General features: G+C 45.8%; 1 protein-coding gene across 1 annotated transcript in view; it reads left to right on the top strand.

Moving 5' to 3' along the window:
• Positions 1-24,569, top strand: part of LOC146871500 (F-actin-monooxygenase MICAL1-like) — a 147,273-nt gene that overhangs the window by 44,931 nt on the left and 77,773 nt on the right. The gene's annotated exons all lie outside the window — the stretch shown is intronic.

Genomic DNA, 24,569 nt, shown 5'->3' with positions numbered 1-24,569 from the left:
GGACCCAGCCATATGCAATTCAGTCTTGACCCTGTGCCCCATGGGAACAGTCCAGCCCCAACTGCCAGGCCAGGTCCTCCCTGGACTGGAAACAAGCATCCTAGGACCGGTTTCGGGGTTTCACCACTCTTCAGCCAGGATAGCTTGATTCCAGTGGCATGAAGAGCACGGGACCCACGTCTGGGCATACCCGTCCCACTCGGGGTGACAAATGCAATAAGACTGGGGGTGAATGTTTTGCCAATGTGCAACATTCTATCCATCATCTTGTGTGTTTTGCTGTTTGCCTTATGTGGGAAGGGTATGCCCAGACGTGGGTCCCATGCTCACTACGCTACTGGAGTCCAGCTGAGCAAATCACTTAATCTCCCTGTGCCTAACAAAAATGAACGTGTCCTCATGTAACGCAACTGGTGCTAAGTAAAGCGCTCTGATACCTGATTCGGGTCAAGTTCGCGCTATATAAAGCTCTGCAAAATAAAATATTGTGTTGAGTTTGTGCTCTTGAGTTCCTTTGTGTTTAGTAGTGTTTTGAAGTAGGGACAGGATGATGGGAACGGCTCAGAAAGGGGAATTAGTAAGATGTTATTAGGAGCAGTGGACATGTATGCCTGTTAGTGGGGCGAATTCCCCAGACAGGAGGGGGATATTTAAAAAGGATGTTTGGGAGTTCATATTAGTCATAAAAGGTTTGGGATGAGTAAGAGAGGGATGGCACAAAGGTTGAAGGGAGTATTTGTAATCCGAAATTGGACCTAACTTACACATGCATATATACATGTGACACTTAGTCAAGTAGACCCATAAGTACATAGAAGCAGCAATATTTGCATGATCTGATATGCACATGTATATTGTGGTGAAGTATGCAAAGATTTTTTTTAAAGCAATAACTGAAATTAACTTATATACACAACACTTAATATATATAAAATATACACACACACTTTTTATAATTAGATAGTTTGAGATGTTTTTTATACAAAGAGGCAAAAAGCAGCAAATACCACTCTTCCACATATGTCATGTAAATAAGACATTGTATTATGTAGTATGACAAATACATACATATAATGCAAAATATAGTAAAAAGGGGGAAATTAATATATAAAAATAAATACATATAACTAAAATACATATACACAGACCTACCCACACATCTAGATGTAACGATGCTTAGTAATAGTATGAGTGCTTACAGCCATCCTGTGCTTTGTAGCTAGGGCTTTGAGGTACCATTCTCTTGCCGCACATCAGCTGCTGTTTTTTCAAACTAACTGGTGTGTGACCCGCCAATATCTTTGTTTTGTGACTGATGTACTATTCTTCACAGCCATAAATGCTAATCGGCTAGCATTCAGAGAATCCTGTGCCTATTAATATTAATGAGTCAATATTCTGTTCGTAAATCCTAACAGAAAGGGCTGCAAATGCGGGGATGGGGCTGCGAGGGTCTGCGGGGATGGGGCTGCGAGGGGCTGCGGGGATGGGGCTGCGAGGGGCTGCGGGGATGGGGCTGCGGGGATGGGGCTGCGAGGGTCTGCGGGGATGGGGCTGCGAGGGTCTGCGGGGGATGGGGCTGCGAGGGTCTGCGGGGGATGGGGCTGCGAGGGTCTGCGGGGGATGGGGCTGCGAGGGTCTGCGGGGGATGGGGCTGCGAGGGTCTGCGGGGATGGGGCTGCGAGAGTCTGCAAGGATTGGGGCTGCGAGAGTCTGCTAGGATGGGGCTGCGAGAGTCTGCTAGGATGGGGCTGCGAGGGTCTGCTGGGATGGGGCTGCGAGGGTCTGCTGGGATGGGGCTGCGAGGGTCTGCTGGGATGGGGCTGCGAGGGTCTGCTGGGATGGGGCTGCAAGGGTGTGCAGGCATGGTGTTGCGAGGGTCTGCGGGAACGGTGCTGCAAGGGTCTGTGGGGATAGGGCTGTGCTGGTGCTGTGAGGGGCTGCAGGGTGTTGTAAAATCACTCACCAGACAGCAGGATAAGAGGAGGTAAGAAGCTTTATTCAAGCGCCATCTGGCAACAGACCGGTTCCCTCCTGGCCAGTAGTCAACTGACCAGTACAAAACACATCCAGTGGAATCGCACAGCAGTGAGATTCCACATGGAACAAAACAACAAGCCTAAGCAAATTATAACCCATCTGCTTTTCTTCCAATATGTTAGAAAACTATTGTTAATGAAACAAGTGCACTTAAAGGACATGGGGGAAAAAAATAGGACAACACTGAACAAATAAGGTCCCACACAAGGCTCCAAAGGAGATAAGAAGAGAAAAAAAACGAAAGAATGTGTGAACAATTCAAGACCAAACACAATGTATCAACAAACATAATCTTTCAAGTTCTTGAGAGTTTCACGCTCTCTAGTTTTTCTTTCACCACACCCAATGCCTTCTATCCTTTTCCTCTCGAGAACCACAGAGTCTGTAGTAACTCCCTGAGAAACCACTTCTCCCCCATGTTCGTGACTGAACGAAGGACCATCACTACATCCGAAGTCTCCATCCCTCATGAACATAAACCATCTACAGCTTCATAATTTTTTCTTGAGCAAACATCGCCCTTCTGATATAAGGCAACTCTGCGTTTGTTCCAGTGCTCTTCATTCTCCAAGACCACGTGACAATAAAAGGCCTGCTTAACCTTGAAAGGACCCCTAAATCTGGTCAGCCCTCTAATTACTTCACCTGCCTTAATTATCACCCACTTCAATCCTTCCCTCGCTTAAAACCTCCTCAACAACTACATCTTTACCCAAGACACAATCTTTCACCCAGGCTGGTACGAATCTATTGCCAGGAAACCTTCCGCTCATCACTTCAAACGGAGATTTACCAAAAGTGTCTTGTTCTGTGGTGCAGTATGCCCACACCATATCATAAACTGCTTCCTCGACATCTTGATTAGACACACATGCCTGAACGACTCCCTCTTTTTTTTTGGTGTTTTTATTGACTTTACTCAGCAATTATCCTAACATTGTAATGCGAGATATGAACGTACTTGTGCATGGCATAGATTCATATGGTTACAACAAAGTCAGAAGAGTACACAGTTGTATTGCAGAGGGTCTAGGAGAGACCTGAGACGACATTGCGTAGAAGTCTTGAATTTGTGGAATGAGTTCCTGATAGCAACACATTTCACTAATTTACAACGCACTTGCCTACATCAGAAAGGTCCAGTATATCATATCTTGATTGCTCAAATGTGTCATTTCCTCTTACAACTATATCACCCCAACAAAACTTACCCACCCCTCCCCCTTCCCGCACGCTCGGCCAACAATTTCCAATAGTAGCCCAATCACATGCCCAATTCCCGATCCTGTGTGTGTCCCTATTCCACAGTCAGCCCTATGTGTATCCTGCATGCCTGCTATAGTGTAGAATAGATCACCCTGGCACTGCAAGAAGCCTGCGCGATCTTCAGCTGTGGTCCCCGGCCCCAGCAGATGATAGCATCCCCCCTAGGATAATATATCTATCGCTGCATATTCCTCCATCATTGCTTTCCAACTCATCGATATCGGTGTTTTTCGTAGGCCTCTATACTCTTCTCGTTTTAATTCAGCCCCTTCCGCCTTTCTCCACCTGACCATTTCCGTAAGCCAATCCTGTAGAGATGGAGCCCTAGCGGCCTTACACCGTGTGGTAATGGTCCTTTTGGCTAGTAGGAGCGCAAGATTAGCAAACCTATAAACAGGATTACCCTTCTTCCCACGGGGCCCTAGTCCCAGTATACAATATTCCAATGTGTCGTTATTACGCACTGGAGCAATATCCGTCATTATCTTGCATACATTCGTCCAGTAGTGTCCCAGTCGCGGACAGTCCCTTACCATGTGTATCAGCCCCGCGTTAGGTGCGTAGCAGCGCGGGCATATATCACTTGCGCCTGGAAACATAGCGCATAGTCTACGCGGTGTCAGATAGGCTCTGTGGAGTAACATCAATTGGATAAATTTAGATTTAGGGTTACGAGACACCTTCTTAGGGTAGCCCAGTATGGTGTCCCATTCCTTGTCCGTAAATTCACGGCTACGTCCCCTTCCCATTTGTCACGTAGTGATCGCAGTGAGCGCTGTTTCAGTACGAATTCCGTAAGTCAACCATTTCGTCAGGCGTGCCCCATGTCCCATTAGGTATTGCATGGTAAGTAGCGTGTTTGTGGCAGGTTCGGTACCCCCTGGTGACCATGTAGTGCGATTATATCTGGATATATGTGCATGCAGTAGGAACAGTGTATCGGGGGCACTATGCTCGCGTACAAACGTTTCATGCATCATTAATATACCCTCCGAAAAGAACTCCCATTGTGGTAATGCCCGCGTCAGCCCACTCCTGTAAAGCACGGCTAGTGACCAGTCCCGTTCGTGTGGGGACACCCAGCAGTGGGATGGTGGGAGCATATGGCGGTGTCCGTCCAGTGTACCTCACTGCGTTCTACAAGTATGTAACGGCTATCCGTAGTAAGTGAGGTGTCGATGCCGGTAGCAAGGTCTTGGGTAGCAAGAGCCTGTGGATGACCCCCCTATCCCTAGCTCGCTGTGACATGTCCAATTCCTGCAAATTACGTCCTGCAAGCCAGTATGCCAGCCATTGCAGCTGGCTAGCGTAGCAATACGCGCACAAGTCCGGTACTCCCAGCCTCCCCGTTTCGTGCTCAATTGTAGCTTCGCCAGGCTGATACGTCTGCATCCTGTTCCCCAGACTAGCTCTATCAGTAAAGAGTTCAATGATTTTAAAAATCCTCGTGGGTACAAGTATAGGCAAGTTGGTGAAATAATAAATCAGCCTCGGCAACAGCACCATTTTAGTTATGGCTACCCGGTCCGCCACTGAGAGGGGAAGCGAGATTTAAGAGCAGTAATTGCGTGCGTTAAATTGCCATCCAGGAGATCCGTGGCGTCGCAACAGACCTGTATTCCGAGATATCGAAAGGTATCTGGCGCTATATGAAAGGTCCAGGGGCCAAACGTAAACTGACCGCTCCATGCAGGACCATCAAAGAAATAGGCATAAGACTTGGTAGCATTGATAGCCAGGCCAGAAAGTTCCTGGAATGACACAAAGGTGGAGGGCATTGGACGAAGGTCCATATCCATGTCTTTGATATAGAGAATGAGGTCATCCGCAAAAGCGGAGACAACGTGTGATGTATGACCTCGTGTTATCTCCTTACAGCTTGAGAAAGAACAGAGTCTATGCAGAAGGGGTTCCAGCACTAGGATAAACCACAACGGTGACAATGGGCATCCCTGTCGGGTACCCCGAGCCACAGTATATTGCCGCGAGATATGCTGTTCCGTGCGCGCCCGTGCAGTGGGGTTCGTGCATAATAATCGCACCCACGCAATATATTTGTCTGCTATACCAAATCATGAGAGGGCATGGAACATATAGTCCCAGTGCAACGAGTCAAACGCCTGCCGTAAATCAAGCGATACGCAACCCTCCTTAGTTCCCGTGTTAAGCGTGCCCTACATAATTTGGTGTAGGCGTCTGATGTTAAGTGCGGTGTTCCTACCGGGCACAAACCCACATTGGTCAGTGTGTATTAGTTTGGGGATAAACTGACAGACGGTTAGCCAACAATTTACTCAAGATTTTATAGTCCGAGTTAAGGAGTGATAAAGGTCTATAACTCGAAAGGTTCAATCCGTCCCTCCCAGGCTTCAGTAAGGAAACCACTAATGCTTGCAGTGTAGTAGCAGGGAGCCCATCTGCTCCCAACGACTCGTGATAAATGCACTGTAGATGAGGTATCAGCAAGTCTGCGTATACCGCACAAAATTCAACCGGCAGGCCATCATTCCCGGGGGTCTTATTACGTGGTAGAGCTTTGATCGCCTGTCTGATTTCCACTCTTGTTATAGGTCGTGTTAGTTCGTCACTCTGCTGTTGCGTGAGCTTTGGTAAGCATAACCCGTCAAAGAAGGGCTCAAAATCTGTGTTAGTATGTCCAGTTGGTGGTCCATATAGGTGCTCGTAGTAATCCCTAAATGCGGTGTTGATATCTAGTTGCGTGTTAACTACATCACCCTCACTATTTCGAATTTCCAATATAGGTGAGGGCAAGGGAGAATTCCTAACCAGTCGTGCCAGTAGTGGTCGTGACCTGTCGGCCTGTGTATGCTGTTTCTGTGTATATAGTCGGTGATCCACAACGCGCAGCTCCTCAAGGAGCTCAGCGTATTGTATGTTGGCCTCCCTTAGCTGCGTCAATTGCTCATTTGTTCCCGACGCTTCCCCTTCCAATGTAGCCAACTTACCCTCAAGTTCAGTGAGCCGCTCTATTAGAGCAAGCCGAACTCCTGTCTTCGTGCTAATGGCCACTCCCCTTATAACCGTTTTAAAGGCGTCCCATTCCAGCTGGCGAGTACTAGCAGACCCCACGTTCTGCGAGAAATAATGGGCAATCACCTCAGAGAGGGTATGACAGAAGACCGTATCTTCCAGCATCATAGGTTGCTGTTTCCAGGTCGGTATCGGAGTAGGGATCTTAACCCGGTGGAATTAACCCTTCAATGGGGTATGATCCGACAAGGTCTTGCCTGTGTGGAGCACGGCAGTAATGGAACCCAACAGGGTCCCAGAACACAGAAACCTATCTATCCGAGTATGCAGTCTGTGTGGTGGTGAGTAAAAGGAATATTCCCTATGCTCTGGATTTGTTGCTCGCCAGGCGTCGCGCAGTTCCCAACCCTCTGCCCACCTTCTGAGTGCCTCAGCTTGTCTTTTGCTTTCTGTTGCTTGTAAGGGGGGCGGGGTGAGACCTGTCTAGCTCAATGTCCAGTACAGCGTTAAAGTCGCCCCCTAACACCCAGGGATAGTCAGCCCAGTCCACCAAGGCTACACCTAGTGCAGCTAGATACCTATCTTGATCAGTGTTTGGAGCATATACGCATCCCATAACCACATGAGCCCCATCCAATAAACCATGGAGCAGCACATACCTGCCGTTAAGGTCCATCTTTTGCTCTAGTAACTTGAAAGGGACATTATTTCGCACCCATATCGCCGCCCCCCTGGTAAAAGCGGAGTATGTCGTGGCGAACAGTTGTTCCCTCCATTTTTTCTGTGACTTGGCTGCCTCCTCAGCATTAAGGTGAGTTTCCTGCAGGAAAGCTATAGCAACCTTCCTTCTATTTAGTTGTGCTAGGACACGGTGCCTCATGGATCGAACCCATGCCCCTCACGTTCCAGGTGAAGTAGGTGTATTTATTATGTGATGCCTTCTTGATGCAGGTAACGTGGTTGCCATGTGACATGTGGAAATCTAAGCCCTGCAAATATTAGTTGCATACGGGCCGAGCATGTGTTAACGTATAAACTCCCCAATACTAGGTTCCCCCATAAAACAGCAGAGGACCAAACTTGAACTGAAAGTCCAACATGGACTCCAAACAATAAATGCCATCACGCAATCACCTGGGGGGTGAAGGCATTAACTGCTATAGTCCATACAACCATCACATTGCCCATCAGAAAAATGAACTTGTTACATTGATACATTCCCCTATACAGCTTAGTTACTCTAGACCTACTAAAGCAGTCACCATCAGTAAAGTACATTGCATAGCAGCTTATACGTTACCACTCCCGATCATCCCGGAAAATAACACTAGCAGTCTCTTGCAATTTGCGCAGTGATCGAGGGGGAACAGTGTTAGACTAGTCTCGGAGTAGGAGCGCACCGTGGCCGCATCCGACGAGTGCACTGAAGCCGCTGCAGTTTGAGCATCGTGAGTGGCCAGTGCCACTGCTGTTAGAAGTGCATCTTTCTGGCTGGACGTGATCTGTTCCGCTGTTGGGCCAGCGTCTGTAGTTATCACACCACTGCCATTTCCAGGCTGGCGAATTCCAGTAGTCTGCATCTGAGAGGTTCGATGTAGTTGTCCCGACGGAAGAGAGGTCTGTGAGGTCTCCGGTGTGAAAGTTATCGAGCCAGTCCGCCACTTCCTCCGAGCTGTCAAAGAAGATGGATTTTTGACCGTAAACAACTTTTAGTCGAGCTGGGAAAAGCAGTGCATATTTCAAGTTGCGCGCTCGCAGGTTCCTCTTTACTTCTTAAAGTGGCTCTAGGTTTCTGAACCGCCGGGGTAAAATCCGGGTAGAGGGAAATTGTTCTATTCTCAAAATGTATTGGAGCATTCTCTCTGGCGGCCCGCAGGATCATGTCACGGTCTTTGTAGTGCAGTATGTGTGCTATTAGTGGGCGGGGAGGTGCGTCCGGCTGAGGTGGTCTAGGCGTTCCACACTATATAGGGCCGTTAGGCCCTCCTTTGCCACATGATCTCTCAACCAGTCCTCTACAAATTGGGTGGGGTTGGATCCCTCGCAGCGCTCCGGTATTCTGAAGATGCGGATATTGTTGCGCGGGACCTCCCTTCCGCGTCGTCCACTCTATCCTGCAAGCCCTTCAGTTGGCGCTGGAATTGTTCTAGCTGGGAGGTATGCATAGTCTGCTGAGGTATAAGATCGTCCAGAGCTAGTTTATTCGATTTGACTTTGTCGGCAAGCTTTTTGTGGTCCGCCTGCAGTAAACCCAGATTGGTGGACATTGTCCCCATTTGCGTCTCAAGCGCTGTTCGTGAGTCGCGCATCTCTTTTAAAATTAAATCCAGCTTAGCAGCGTGGGGGTTCGTTCCCGTGGGAGGTATCACATCGCTATTCGAAGCATTGGAGGGGCCACTGCCAAATGCAAACTGAATCTTCATTGGTGGCCGCGTCTGCTTGTTTGTTTTTAGTACGTCCCATTGTGCCGCGGCGTCTGCACGAACGTCTCTGCTCCAGGATATTCACTTATGGTGCCACCAGGGCACTGCACCTCACAGCTATAGTACCACAGATACGTTGAGTTCAAAGGCTCAACCAAGCGATGACCGCAGTGGCGCGCCACGGGCCACAACTCCCCGCAATGCACTGGGCATGTTCTCTTAGCGTACACTGTCAACAGCGCCGGCCCTCCGCAGATGGTGGTCAATGGGCCAGACACATCGGTGGCAATGCAAGCGCACCCCCAGCCTGCTCCTGGGTACGCTCCACAGCCAGGATAGTAAACGGGTAGGGACCGCCACCGCCGCCAGCGCGTTCGTCCATGGAGTATGGAGGCAGGGGTCATCCATGTGCAGCGGTGGCCACGGTATCAATGCAGGTCCCTGGTCCCAGCGGTAGCCTTCTAACTCATGCACCTATACTGGGGCAGCGAGCACAGTTCACCTCGATGGGTTCCTATGCAGTCAGTCTCGCCCCGCACACAGTAGGAATTGCAGCAGCGTTTGGCCCAGGAGCATTGGTGTTCCTGTATAAACTCCCCCGTCAAGCCTCCTCTTCAGTCTTGTGATACTTTCATCCAGGGTGTGTCCCTGATAGGGAGGGTCATGCATAGCACCACACTACACAGCGCTAGTGATCACATCAAGCGCACGGGCACTCACCGCAGTACATCGTGTGTCCGCCATTACATGCGCAGGCCGAGCCCGCAGCCGCCTGCGTCCGCCATCTTGTCTTCATGGCAGACTCTATGGCGCAGTAAATTGGGCAGTGAGCCCTCCGCCATGGGCGCTTTCCTCGTTAATACCGGCCAGTAACGGCGCCTTCTCTTCACCCACCGAGACCGTTCTCGTCCGCTGCAGACACAGTGGGAGCCACAAGCTCCAGCAGGAACCCCTTGCACCAGACGCGGCTCCGCCCTCCGTCACGCCACAGCTCCCGCGCCGTTCAGGATCATCGTGGAAAAGTGCAGGATTCTCCGAAGCTATGAAGCCCCAATTGCAGCCGGTGGCTCCAGAAGCGTTCCACCGCATGGGAATGTGTGACTCGCTCCCGTAGGTCCAGGCAAGTACAGGATATTGTGCAAAGTGTCAGGGTATGGAACGAAGCTCTTTCAGCTCACGTCCTCTATGCCCGGCAGTTGGCCACGCCCCCCCGCCTGAACGGCTCCCTTAACCAACCTATTTGCCCGTTCCAGTATGCCATTCCCTTGGGGATTGCACAGCGAGGTGCACTCGTGTTTGATACCATTTTTACATATAAATTCTTCCATGACCTGGGAAGTAAGTTGCATACCATTGTCAGACACCAGAACGGAGGCAACTCCTTCCTCAAGGAACACTTTTCTCAAGGCCCGGTTAGTGACACTTGTGGTAATATCACCCATGAATTTCACACGCAACCACTTTGAATAGGTATCCACACATACCATGACAAACCTCAAGCCACTGTGTACCTCACCTATAAAAAAAACCCCATAATCTAACCATGTTATTGGGCATAACCCAGTTATGGACGAAAACCCTCACTCACCCGGGGGTGACATGCTTCATCATTGGGTTCCTCCAACACACGGGCACCGCAGGTTGCCCCGTGTGGGCTATGACTTAACCCAAGGGGGAAGGAGCAGGAGTGCAAAGCATGTGTTGGTTCTACCAACTCGAAATGGTAAGGAGGGGCAGAGTGCAATGTGATAAAACAAAAAGTGAAATAGTGTGATTTAAAACTATCTACTTAGGGGCAACAAAGCTATTAAACCCTTTTTCAATATGAGTAAAGCAGAAGAACGGTTCTGACACTTCAATCATTATCAAGCAAGCAGATAAAGGTGGTGCGACTGTAGTGAAGGATGCGACAGCCTACCGTACAGTGTTTAAGACCGCTACAAAACACCAAATATTACAAGCCCATCACGCGTGATCCCACAAGTAGACTACAGACTACCATTCGCACTCTAGTCAAGGGAGGTTTTGAAGCAAGATGGATTACTAAGAATGAGGCAGAATTTCTAACTCCTAAACATCCGAAGATTCCGACATTCTACATCTTGCCGAAGATACACAAGAGCCAGAGGCCGCCTCCCGGTAGACCCATAGTGTCTGGCATTGGTTCTTTACTAGAACCATTGTCACAATTCGGTGACTGGTTTCTACGACCATTGGTGGCCCAGATGCCATCATATATGCAAGACACTAAACATGTCCTATCCTTTTTGACCACTATTGAATTTGATCCAGCGATGCATCTCATGCACTCATTAGATGTTGAGGCCCTGTACACAAACATTCCACAAAAAGATACCCTCCAGACAATCAGGGATTTATTGGAAGACAACCCTCGCAGTGATCAAACTCCTACGGCCTTTGTTATGAGGTGCGCCAATCTTGCCATGAGAGAACTTTTTTTCCTTTGAAGACCCACTATACTGGCAAGTTATAGGCACTCCTATTGGCAGCACCTGTGCCCCTAGTATGGCCAATTTGTTCATGCACTGGTTTGAGGTTACATATATATCCAGTGCAAAATCCCTTCCACAGCAAGTTATTGCTGTGGAAGCGTTACATTGATGACATTTTAGTTATCTGGGAAGGTGATCTAAATTCGTTATCAGACTTTTCAAATTGGCTTAACTCTCTCAATATTCACCTTATTTTTACATGTGAGGCTAGTAATGAGACACTGCCCTTCCTTGACTTGAGACTATACCCACGTGATGGTAAAATTTGTACAGAACTGTATCAAAAACCGATGGCATGTAATGCACTGCTCAACTATAAAAGCTTCCATCCACGGGCGCTCCGTGATAATCTTCCTATTGGACAATTTTTATGGTTGAGAAGAAATTGCACTGAACTTTCTATGTACCACAAACATGCTACCAACCTTAGTGTACATCTTCATAAACGCCATTATCCCACACGATTGATACAGAAGGCGAATAAGAGAGCGATGAACAATAGAGAGGCTTTGCTGGAAACATATGTCAAACCTCCTTCCAATCGCTTAGTTTGTGTCAGTACTTTTAGCCATCTCAGTACAGCATTAAAGAAAGCAATCCATTCCAATTGTAATATTCTGAATAAGGGCAAAAAATCATGTGAGAAACCCCTCTTTGCATTCAGACGAAGTAGGAATCTTGGCAACATTTTAGTGCACTCTCGGCCGAGAGTGATTTGTGACCCCAGCCAGTTGCGGACGATCAACACAGGCACACCAGTCCAAGGCCACTTTCCATGTGGCTCCTGTGTGGTATGCCACCTGACACGCACATTACAATTGGATTTAGGATTAAAAACTCCCTGGGTTTCAACAAATCATATGAACTGTAACTCAGAAGCAGTTATCTACCTTATACAGTGTCCTTGTAAATTGTACTATGTAGGTATGACCACTCGCAAGGTTAAAACCAGGTTGATCGAACATAAAAGCTCTATCAAGCGCAAGAAATCCAATACCAAATTAACTAGGCATTTTTTGGATGTCGGCCGCACCGAACTAGATCTAAAATGGGTGGTCCTGGACAAACCCCATTACCACAGGAACATGGGACCCCTAGAGACAGTTTTGTTCCATAGAGAACAACGTTGGGTTTTCAGATTGGGCACTCATGTGAACGGTCTTAATGATGATATACCCTGGTGTGCACTGACTCCCCACTAAGATGTCATGTGACCATGTTACATTATTGTAAACTTATGCCTAACTAATGCCTATAACATATATTTTTAGAGAATTAGGATTCTTATTAAATAGGAATCAGATGTAAACATCTTTGACCAAGCATTATTGACATTTTTTGTCATTCCTTGTAGTTTACTGGTATGCTTATACATAACTTGTACATTAGGAAATCATAATTCTTTTCATGGTGCACAATTTGATACAATTTTGAAATATGACATGACGACCTAAGTCCATATTTTGTTTGCCTGACTTTACACATGTATGGATACTGAAGAAGGAAAGACGATGAGAGGATGTGTTTATTCCGTTTTTTCAATGACTTTCACATGCTGGGTTCTCACAACGCTAAACATATGGCAGCTTACGTACGGGCAAGACATGTTAACGTAATAAACACACATTACCAATGATTCCTTTTAATGTTTCAATACGAGCGCCATAGTTATATAAAGCGAGTTGGTGCGTTCGTATTATTTTTATCGTGTTTCTATTTACTTTTCCCTGTACTTTCTTATGGCTAGAGTTTATCCCGTTGCCATGACTACCTTGCGTATGGACGCTAATACACACGTCGCGTGACGTGCAATTTCGGTATTTCCGGATAAAAGTAACACGCAGACTACCCGCGTGGCTCCCCACAGAGTCCCGGAATCAGCGCCATGGATCCATAGGGTAAGCGAGTGCTGGGTGATAGGATGATTCCTAACTTTGCAAGTCGACTTGATCTTTCATTTTGTGATCGTTTATACGATCGGTTCACTTGGCATTTCCACTTATGGGGCTGATGGTCCTGTACTAATACCGTTTAAGCCACTATTTGTGTTTCTTCTAGGGGACTAGTACGAGTGGTTGTAGATCTATAGAGTCCAAGTGTACCTCGTGATCTGTAGGGGTGGTACACTTTACGATTGCACAAACTAATCATTACATAAAGCTTTTTGGACAGTGTGTGTGTGTATGTGTGTATATGTGTATATATATATATATATATATATATATATATATATATATATTCACAGAAAAAACCATAGGTTTCAGGGGTGTTATAGTTAGCTGGACTTTTCACTTGTACAAAACCATTGAAATTCCCCCGTTATAGTTAGTTCAGCTAACTATAACTCGGGCGCCCGCAATGCACTGCTGATGACGTCACATATTACATCACTCATGACATGGTCAGTGACATCACTCATGACATCACTGATGACATCTGAAATGACATCACTGATGACATCACTGATGACATCATCCAGTGAATGTGTGTTTTTCTGAAAATTAAATATGTTTTATATATGTATATCTCAAGGTCGATGGAAGAATAAATGGGTATATAAGTGTCTAAATGGATGATTTGTTTTTGAAAAATTGATTGTGTAACTGACTGATTAAGTGTATCATAGTGAATACATGGCTTAGTGAGTAATGTTTAAATATGTAAATATCTGTATCAGTCTCTCACTTTGTGTATAAGTGGCTGCATGGGTTGATGAGTAGCTACATGGGTGTCTATATAGGTTATTAGTTGGTTTTTTGAGTATCAGTCTGAGTGTCTGCATGGTTCGGTGGGGGGTATTACGTAGTGCATAGGTGCATGAATGAGTGACTCACTGTTTGTATGTGTTGAACACAGCATGTGTGCAGGACTGTATGGGTGGATGAGTGTGTGTATGGGTGTGTTAGTGAGTGAATGACTGTCTCAATAGTGTCTTTATGAGTAACTACATATGTTTTAAACTAGTATATGTGACTATTGGTGTATATATGTGAGTATATGTGAGAGTGAGAGATTGAAAGAGTTCCTGTATGAATAAGTGTTTCTATAAGTGATTGTTTAAAAGACTAAGTATGTGTAAGTTTCCGTAGAAGTAAGTATGGTGGTGTGTGTATAACTGTATATGCAAGTAAATGTATGTTTGATTCTTTATTAGCATGAGTGACTATGTGTGTGAGTAACTCTATGGATGAGTGGCATTGTGTAACAGGATGTATAGGTGTATGAGTACATATGATGAGTGAGTACATGTATGAGTGACTGTATAGGACTGTTGGTGAATGAGTGGATGTGTATGTGGATCTTAGAATTACTGAAGAGGTTGTTGTAACTGGTATTGGTATGTCCATTGTTTTGAAAATTTTAGTCTCTATTTTTGAATGTGTGTATCAAAGGTTATATTAGGGTGAGAGGAGGTCTGCCACTCTATCACAAGGATGATGTCATCAGTGATGTCATCAGTGATGTCATTTGAGATGTCATCAGTGATGTCATGAGTGATGTCACTGACCATGTCATGAGTGATGTAATATGTGACGTCATCAGCAGTGCATTGCGGGCGCCCGAGTTATAGTTAGCTGAACTAACTATAACGGGGGAATTTCAATGGTTTTGTACAAGTGAAAAGTCCAGCTAACTATAACACCCCTGAAACCTATGGTTTTTTCTGTGAATTTCAAAGGTTTTTTAAATGCTAATTCCTAACTATAACGTGCCTGAAACCTATGGTTTTTTCTGTGAATTTCAAAGGTTTTTTAAATGCTAATTTCTAACTATGCCTACAGAGATAGGACATGTGAAGAAAGAAGAAAAAATGCACAGAAAGAAACAAAAGAAGTGCAGAAAGAAGCAACAGAAGTCCTCAAATACGAAGATAAGTGCAGGAAGAAGGATAACGTGCAGAAAGAACAAAAAGAAGAGCAGAAAGAAGCCTTGTTGCAAAATCATCCTGTACCCTCAACTTTTTCAGACGGATACTGGTGGTAACTGAGCCTGACTAACCAGTCCTAGAGCCAGTGCTATGTTAAAAGACACTTAGAATACAGTGAAAACACCTACATACACTAGGGAACATTATGCGTTGGGGTCCCCCTGTGATTAGCATGACCTCCTCTGTAAGCCCCTAGTATATAAGAGGGCATGGGGATTAAAACTACCTCTTAAAACTGGCCACAGGGCGTTTTTGCACACGTTAACTCAGGCCCCGTCCCCTCCCTTCACCACTGTGTAAACACGCCCTGTGTCCATTTTTAGTTGGGAGATTAAGTTCATTTGAATCCTGAGGGTCCCTAGGGTCCAACTAGCCCACTAGGTACCTCCAGTAAGTGCCACAGAGCTGCGTTGCAGAGAGGTGTAAAAAGTGGCACGGCCTGGACCACCTCTCTGCAATGCAGCTCAGTGGCGCTTACTGGAAGCACTTGGTGGGCTAGTTAGCCCCCAGGGGCCCTCAGTATTGAAGGGAAATTATATCCCCAATTTAAAACGTGCCATAGTGCGTGTTTGCACACGTCACCTCAGGCCCCGTCCCCTCCCTTCACCACTGTGTAAACGCGCCCTGTGGCTGTTCTAAGTTGAGAGATTAAGTCCCCTTGAATCCTAAGGGTCCCTAGGGTCAAACTAGACCACTAGGTACCTCCAGTAAGCGCCACAGAGCTGCGTTGCAGAGAGGTGTAAAAAGGGGCTTGGCCTCAGAACACCTGGCTGCAGCGCAGCTCCCTGGCGCATACTGGAGATACCTGTTGGGGGCGCGTTTGCAGAGTGCTGCACGGAGGGGGCATGGCCTCCGGCACGATGCCAGTCTTTTATTTATTTTAGTTTTTTAAGAAGGGGGGCTGTTTGGTTCCCCTTCTTATTCTAATTTATTGGCCCTGATGACCCCATCCCCCAGGGCCAGTCTCCTAATTATATTTTTTTGACCCCAATCCCCAGGGCCGGCCACTGTTTTTTATTATTTTTAAAAAATATATATTTATAGACACACCTAGGACATGCTGGACAAACCGTACGTACCTATCACCATGACGATTTGCGTGATATTCATTAAAAGGCGACTATGCATGCAATGAATCCACGTGGAATGTATTTACACCACTAGTGAAGCTCTGACATGTCTGATGCCCTACCGTGCCTAATCCCGGTAGACACCCTTGTCGTTTATTTATACAAACATGGGTAGCTATTGACGGGCACATTTAATACACATGCACACCAAGCCATTCAAAGGGGATTAGACAAAAATTCGACCAAAACTATGCAAGAAACCCCCCTGATGGTTAATAAAACACACATCCACTGCCGGATGTGTAATACTTTTTATTTTACTCTCTGGAAAGGGGACGAACATCACTTGAGAGTCACAGCGCGCTCCTGACAGAGCCCAATGCTGTGTTACACCCACCATTGCCTGCCGTGTGCCACACACCTCTGTGTTGTATTCCACTAGCTAATGCATATGCTATGACACTCTCTAGCCCATGTGCACTGTAACACCACCCCGTGAATATGTCATGCCACACTTGTCTTCGCACGGGTTATATTGCCCCATCTAACGTGCCTTTCTCGATGCCTATGTTATAACGCACAGTGCTATGCCATACATATTACAATCTGGGATCCATATCTTTGTCACAGTGCATATGCAACCTTACACTCCCCAGCACATATTTTATATTACAACTTTAGAGACTAGTTAGGTTACACAACACTGCCCTGTGCATATTACACTCCAAGGCGCATATCGCATAGCACGCGCTAGTGCCTGTGCTATCTCGCGCTCTCCAATGAATCTGTCATTGCGCACAATGTATTGCATATTATATTTCACGCCCGGTTCATCTTATATCACACTTTTTGGTGCATAGTTTATACCATACACTATATCTAGTTTTCATTTTCAATCGTGCTCTCAGGACTATGTTCTATATAACACTGTGTTCACCTACCCTTTTCACGGGCATTACATTTTGCGATAGGGGGTGGAGGGTCAGGGGGTGTTTCTGCCAAGTGAGCCCGGAGTCACAGTCACAAACGTCCTCTTCTTCCTGAATAAAAGTGAGATTATGCTGCATACTTGTTCATATTTTAAGTAGTTCGCACAGACACAATGTTTTAAAAACAATAAAGTTCCTAATACCCGCCTTCTCTGAACAGTTAGCTTGCTGCCCCATCCCCTTCCTCCCTATCCTCTGTTGTGTGAATCCATGGACTAGCCTCCTCCCTCCTGCCATGCATGGTCTGATGTGCTGCCACTGCCCTCAGTATGATGTACCAGTCCCCTCCTCCTGCCCTCCATTGCCCAATTCTATGCCCCATCATTGACCTCCTGCTTAAACTCTGTGCTTAGCTTGCTGCCCCTATTCTCCTTCCCCCTGCCCTCCGATGTCTTTGTGCATGCCCCTGCTCCATCCTTTTTGCCCACCATGTCCCATGGACCTGCCACTCCTATCTACTCTGAGTGTTCTGTTGAGCTGCCACTCCCCTCCCACCTGCCTAGCATTGTCAGATGACTGTAACCTGTCCCTGCCACCTCCACCCTGCCTGTCCACATGCCATGCCCCTATCCTCTTCCTCCTGTCCTACATGGTCCATTGTACTGCCACACCCTTCTGCCCTCCCTGGTCTGTTGTGCTGCAGCTGCTCCTCCTGCCTGCCCCGTGTGGTCTGTTGTGAGGTCCCTTCCCCTGAACTTTCTTGTCTGTGCACAGGTCCTGACCCTCCCTTCTATCCTCCATCGTCCTTTGTGCATGCCCCTCCACCCTCCTTCTTGCCCATCATAGCCATTGTGCTGCCACTAACCCTCCCACTTGCCATGCATGGTCTTCTGTGCTGCCATGGCCCCTCCCACCTTCCCTGTGTGGTCAGTTAGCTGCCCCTGACCCCCTCCCACCTTCCCTCCATGGTCTGTGTGTATGCCATCACAGTCTCACTGTTGCTCTTCATGGTGTGTCTTGCTTCTAGTGCCCATCCTGCCTGACCTCCATGGCTATCTTGCTGCTCCTGCCCTGCCCCCTTGCCCCCAGCCCTACTCCCTCCCTCCTGGCTTGTCTGTTCCATTGTAATGCCCCTGATCCGTCCCTCCTGCCCTTTATGGTCTGTTATGCTGCAGCTTTCTCTCCTGTCTGTCCATTATGGTCAGCTAGCTACCATTGCCTCTTGCCCCTCTGTTCTCTGTTGTCCATGTGCATGGTCCTGTCCCCTCCCTCTTGCTTTCTATGGATTGTTGTGCTGCACTCCCGTCCTGCATGCCCTGTGTGGTGTATTGTGCTGCTGCAAACCCTGATGCCTGCCCTGCAGGGTCAGTTTGGTGCACCTCTCCATGTCCCTCCTGTCCTCTGTTATCCAAGTCCATGTCCCTATCCCATTTCCTTCCATGATCCAATGTACCATACTTGCGAACATTTTGAACTTGGTAAGAGGGAGATTTTGAAAAAAAACTGGGGTATTGATTTTCCCCTTTGAGTTACATTGAAAAAGAGGATATTGTAGACAGGAGACAGATCAAATAAAGCCCATTTGAGCTTAAAAACATTGGACGTTTCCTGGCTGAATCGGGTCTGTTGGCATGTATGGTTGTACTACCATTGCCTCTTCCTTCTGCCCACAATGGTCTATTACATTGCCACAGGCTTGAAGGAGGGTAGATTTTGTATCACAGGGAGCCCCTGGCCCGTTCTGTCCACACCTGAAGTATGAGACCCTTGTCCTTGCCCTGCCAGCTGCATTTGTAGGCCGTATTAAATTGACCAGCGGGTCCTGTGTTGCTATATAATTATCCTGAGACATCCTTACCACTCAGCCAGTATAAAACCCCTGTGTAGGCCCTTCTGTTCAATATGTAGGCCTCTTTGTTAAATTGACCATAGCTCTGCAATTTTAGTGTATAGCAGTCTGAAGGCAGGTCTGCGAGGCCTTCTGCTCCAAACCAGTAGCCCCCACCCTACCCGAGTGCTCCGTGCTCGGTATCAAAGTTCAACATCCCCCTGAAGCTGTCGACATACAGTAGGCTGCATCCTGGACTGGTACTTGCTTCCTGGGCAGGTTTCCCGCTTTTAAGGAAGTGGCAACCGCAGAGCGTCAAGTTAGGAGAACTGAGGAGATTTTATACATGAATATATTGAATTCCCGTACAATACCCATTATTTTCTGCTTGCTCTATGGAACTTACGATAAGCGATTGGCCTGAGAGACTGACCTTTTCACCCAGTCCATTGTCAGCATTAAGTGGGTAAATGACGAAATGTCTGGTAAAATCTGCAGACGAAGCTTTTGGGTAGCATACGTAGGTAGATGTAGCGTGCAAAGGAGCCCACAAAATGATATAAAAAGGGAGCACCCACAGATATCGACGGACTACCTTGCCGTCTGTATGTAGGTTAACAGGCAGTGCAGGTTTTCCCCAAGAGCTGGGAGCTCTTGTCTTCCTTTGCTTAAAATGTCTTGCTCTGCTTTGCTTGAAGTATCTTATTCTATTTTACCTATATGAAATGTCATGTTATGTTTAACCATTGTTCTCTTTACTTTTGCATTTAAAAGATTTTGTATTGTAATTGCAGGAATGCTTGCTCTAAGAGTAAACGTGAGTGTTCCTAGGTAACATTTTCCTTGGTGTAACTTGTTTCTCATGATGCATTTATAGATGTGTTTTCTCTCTCTCTCTGTCAGTACATTAATTGAGATACAGAGAATATCATGACAGCTGTATGATTATCTGGATTCTGTATTTTGTACTTTATGTCTCTATTCTGCGGTTTCTTTGAAGTTGCATCTTCTCATTAAACTGCCATTGTATTCTGCCTCCAATTCCATGTCTCATATGTCTGTTTTCTTCATTTTTGGAGCAAGCGTTCCTAGGCACCCCGGCTCAAATTAAGGTGCCCCTTTTGTCCCTGACTCACTCTCCTGCTCAGTTCTGTGGTGGCTCCCGGGGATCTGGGGACCGCCCCTAGCTTCCTTGACCCGTAATAGATCTTGCCTCCAACAGCCTCTCTTGCAAGTCCTGTATTGTTGGTTTGTTGCCCCTGCCCCCCTTTCCACTGCCCTCCATAGTCTGTTGTGCTTCCACGGCCCTTCCTGCCTGCTCAGTGTGGTTAAATTGTTGCCTTTGCACCCTCCTACCTGCCTTCAATTTTCAGAGTCCGTGCCCCTGGCCTCTGCCTCTCAACAGTATCCTAATGAACAACTAGATTGCTAACATTCTATATTTATTACAAAAGTGTGGAACGCCTGACATCATCTTGATGTAATCAAAACTGTAATACCTAGAGCATTTCCTTTAGAAATTACATATATGAGAGGGTCTTATTGGCATCAAAATTATGGTTAGTGCTCTAAAAGGCTAAAATAAGGACATATTTTCTGAGTTTTCAAATAGCGACAAAGCACTTTTAAATTATTTGTTATCTTTATGTTTTTTTATCCAGTTGACCACTTGATTAAATGTTGCACTTAGGGGAGATGATGTGGTGTTACTTCCAGAACTGCAGACTTTGCAACTGGGGAACCAGGTTGAAGTTTCTGCTTCAGCTCGACATTCTGTGATTCTGGTCAAATCACTTAGTCTCCCCATGTCTACAACCAAAATGAATGTGTTCTTGTGTGATGTAACCAATGCTCATGTAAAGCACTCCAATACCTGACAAGTCTGCACTATATAACACTGCAAAAACACAAAATAATAAGTGTTTTGCACACTTCTGTCATTGGGCTATATTTGGGCTACATCTGGGTGATTTTGGGCTACATTTGGGCTCTTTTGTCTCCGGTGGCCATCTTGGGAGATTTATTTGTTATGAAGTTTCCTAATTTCCTCATGTACTGCAGTCTCCTCAGTAGGAAATGCTTTCAGTTTTTTACTTTGATTCCATCATGAAGGTATTCAGATATGTCACACATTTGCCATAAATTCTGAATGTTAGCACTCTAGTTGCTCATTAGATCACTGTAGTAAAACTACTGCACCATGGAAGTCTGCTCCTGGTATTAAAAGTGCATGTTTCAGTCTGCATGTCAGAATTTTTTAATGAAATAGAAGAGGATTTGAGAAGTCACTCAAAATGTGCCCTCATTTTCTTTCTTCAGCATTAATCATAATTTCTATGGCAAAATGAACCTCCTCATTGTGTTCCTTTTTAAATTAAATGTTTTAAGTGTTACCAGTTTATTCCAATCAAGATGGCTTCAGGTGTGCCATACTTTTGTCATAATGAAGACAGTAAGCGCTCTAGTTGTTTTTAAGAACATTCTGGGACATTCTGTCATTGGGCTATACTTGGGCTACATCTGGGTGATATTTGGGCTACATTTGGGCTCTTTTGTCTCTGGTGGCCATCTTGGGAGACTTATTTGTTATGAAGTTTCCTAATTTCCTCATTTACTGCAGTCTCCTCAGTAGGAAATACTTTCAGTTTTTTACTTTGATTCCATCAAGAAGGCATTCAGATGTGTCACACATTTGCCATAAATTCAGAATGTTAGCACTCTTTTTGCTCATTAGATCACTGTAGTAAAGCTACTGCTCACCAGGGAAAACTGCTGCTGGTATTGAAAGTGCATGTTTCAGTCTGCATGTCAGAATTTTTTAATGAAATAGAAGAGGATTTGAGAAGTCACTCAAAATGTGCCCTAATTTTTCTTTCTGCAGCACTAATCATACTTTTTATTGAAAAATGAACCCCCTCATTTTGTTCCTTTTTAAATTAAATGTTTTAAGAGTTACCACTTTAATCCAAGCAAGATGGCTTCAGGTGTGCCATACGTTTATCATAAGTAGGACTGTTAGCGCTCTAGTAGTTCTTTGGAACACTCTGGGAAGCTGCAGTAGAACACAAAGGAATCAACTGACAGTCTCTGCCCTTGTTGGATGTACATGTTTTACTGAGAATGTCAGACTTCATTCTCACATGACTGAGAAAGATAATGTGAATTTACAGAAAATAAGCTCTCAGTTTAGCCTATAGCTCACCTTCCAAACCTCTGTGGTAAAAGGATGAGAAAATATTTTTCTCTCAATCATGATATCCCAGCAGAAGGCTTTTTCACATGGTGAAATCACCTTAGAACATACCACAATTCCTACAATGAGTATGGTACCATCAACAAATGATTTATAATGTAACTAAAGTCTTAAAACCTTCTATTAACTGCAATGCTTTTTAATGAGGTGCTATCATGTATATTGGTCCCAAGATGGCTGCCAACACTTCTTGGATGAAGTGCTGACAGCCAATCAGATCTCAGGATGAGATGTGTGGTTAGGCTCCGCCCACATATATATATGCTTTTAAATGCTATTTTCTCAGGATCTACTGAACAGATTTACACCAAACCTACAAAAGGCACTTCCTTGACCTGAGGACTACCTCTCTGCCAAATTTCAAGTAATTCTGTTCAGCCGTTCGGGCTGTAGCTGTGTCTAAAGGTCCTATGGAAAAATGCATGGGAAAAACGCGTTTTGGGACCCCCCTTTTATCTCAGCCCCCGCTTGACGAATCCCCCCGAGACTTTCAGGGTAGGAGCGGAGCGTAGCGCCCCACCTATTTTGAAAAATTCGCGAGGATTCGTCAACCGGCGCCAAAGTTATTCAAAATAGAATGTTGCGGATTTCCTATGGAAACGTGGTCCTAACTATAACTACCTACTGGCGACCGCCAGTAGGTAATATATATATATATATATATATATATATATATATATATATATATATATATATATATATATATATATCAGCTTATGACTGAACACACTCCCAAATTCTTCCTTCTCTTCTCATTTTTGTCATGAGAGTACATTTCTGAATTCCCACCCACGTTTAGGTTTGCCAAATATGTTGGTGTCTGTGCTATGAGCTGGATCCATTATGCTAATGAGCTTATAAATCTATATCTCCTAATAACATCTGACATGGTGTGAGATTCTGCAGATGGTTGAGTTGACACATTCACAATATGCTTTAGGTAAGAAATAAGAATTACTATATTCACATTTGTTTTGGGTTATGGTTACACGGGTGAACGTTTTTGTAGACTATCAAGACATGTTTTATTATTGTTTTACAGAGCCCTCTGACCTATCATGTTGTTCGACTTTGCGCTTAATGGTCAAGAAATTGAGGCCTAAGTATTCTATTATTATTTATGCACTGATATAGCAGAGTGACTATCTCTTGATCCTGATGAATGCCTCGAACAGTAATGTCACCTGGGCAGAAACATGTTGATCAATAGATAGGATATTTGTAACCCTATACTCACTTGCATTTTAATTACTATCACTTAGGCAGGAAGAATAAAATTGTTGCCCCTAAGTAGATAGTTTTTAATCACACTGTTTCACTTTTTGTTTTATCACATTGCACTCTGCGCCTCCTTACCATTTCGAGTTGGTAGAACCAACACGTGCTTTGCACTCCAGCTCCTTCCCCCTTGGGTTAAGTTGTAGCCCACACAGGGCACCTTGCGGTCCCCGTGTGTTGGAGGAACCCAATGAAGAAGCATGTCACCCTCGGGTGAGTGAGGGTTTTCGTCCATAACTGGGTTATGCCCAATAACATGGTTAGATTATATTTTTTTTTAGTTGCGCTACCCTATATTACATGTGAGAAATATTAAGTTTTGAAGACATATAGGATATAAGTTTCTATTAGGTAGCTTAGTTCTTCCTTGGACCCTCTCTTGTGTGAGTTATATACCTCACACCTATAAAATGTATGCAAACTGTGTGCCAGGGCAACCCCGAATTTCCAATGTGTCCCATGGTAATTTGATTACTAACACGAAAAAGCTTCTGAGCATCCATTCCTGCCATTAAAACTGTGCCTTAAGGCATTTCTGAGTTAGACTTTGTCCCAAATGGCCTCCATGAGCCATTGCTATCAGTTTCTGTTCTAAGTTAAATGGCGGCACAAATTTCAGACCCCTCATTAAAATACAACTGCCACATATGGACAACTCCTCAATCAACTTGACAAATGGTTGCACAGGACTGGCAACACAACTTTCCCTCGGTTAACCAGAAACAACCATGCGTATGACCTCACTAAGAGAAGATCCACATCCATCACCGATACACTATTAGCTCGATGGCGACATATCTGAGACCCTGGCGGGGATAGCTCCCGGCCCTCTCGGTCTGTTTATTCCCCTGGCACATCTCGTGTACTGCGCGACAGGCTACCAATGTCGGATATTTCCTGCGCTGTGTCATGGCGCGCGCGCGGGACTTCCCCCGCTGCTGCTCGAGAGGGCGCGCACACTAGTGACCCCCCCCCCCTCTTCTCCCCCCCCCCCCCGCGACCAGCCGCTCGACGCGCTCCCCGGGCGGCCCGGTTTCGCCCCGCTGGACA

The sequence above is a fragment of the Triturus cristatus genome, chromosome 1_1, assembly GCF_964204655.1.
Source record: "Triturus cristatus chromosome 1_1, aTriCri1.1, whole genome shotgun sequence".
Lineage (NCBI taxonomy): Eukaryota > Metazoa > Chordata > Amphibia > Caudata > Salamandridae > Triturus > Triturus cristatus.
This window is presented reverse-complemented; position numbering and strand designations above follow the sequence as displayed.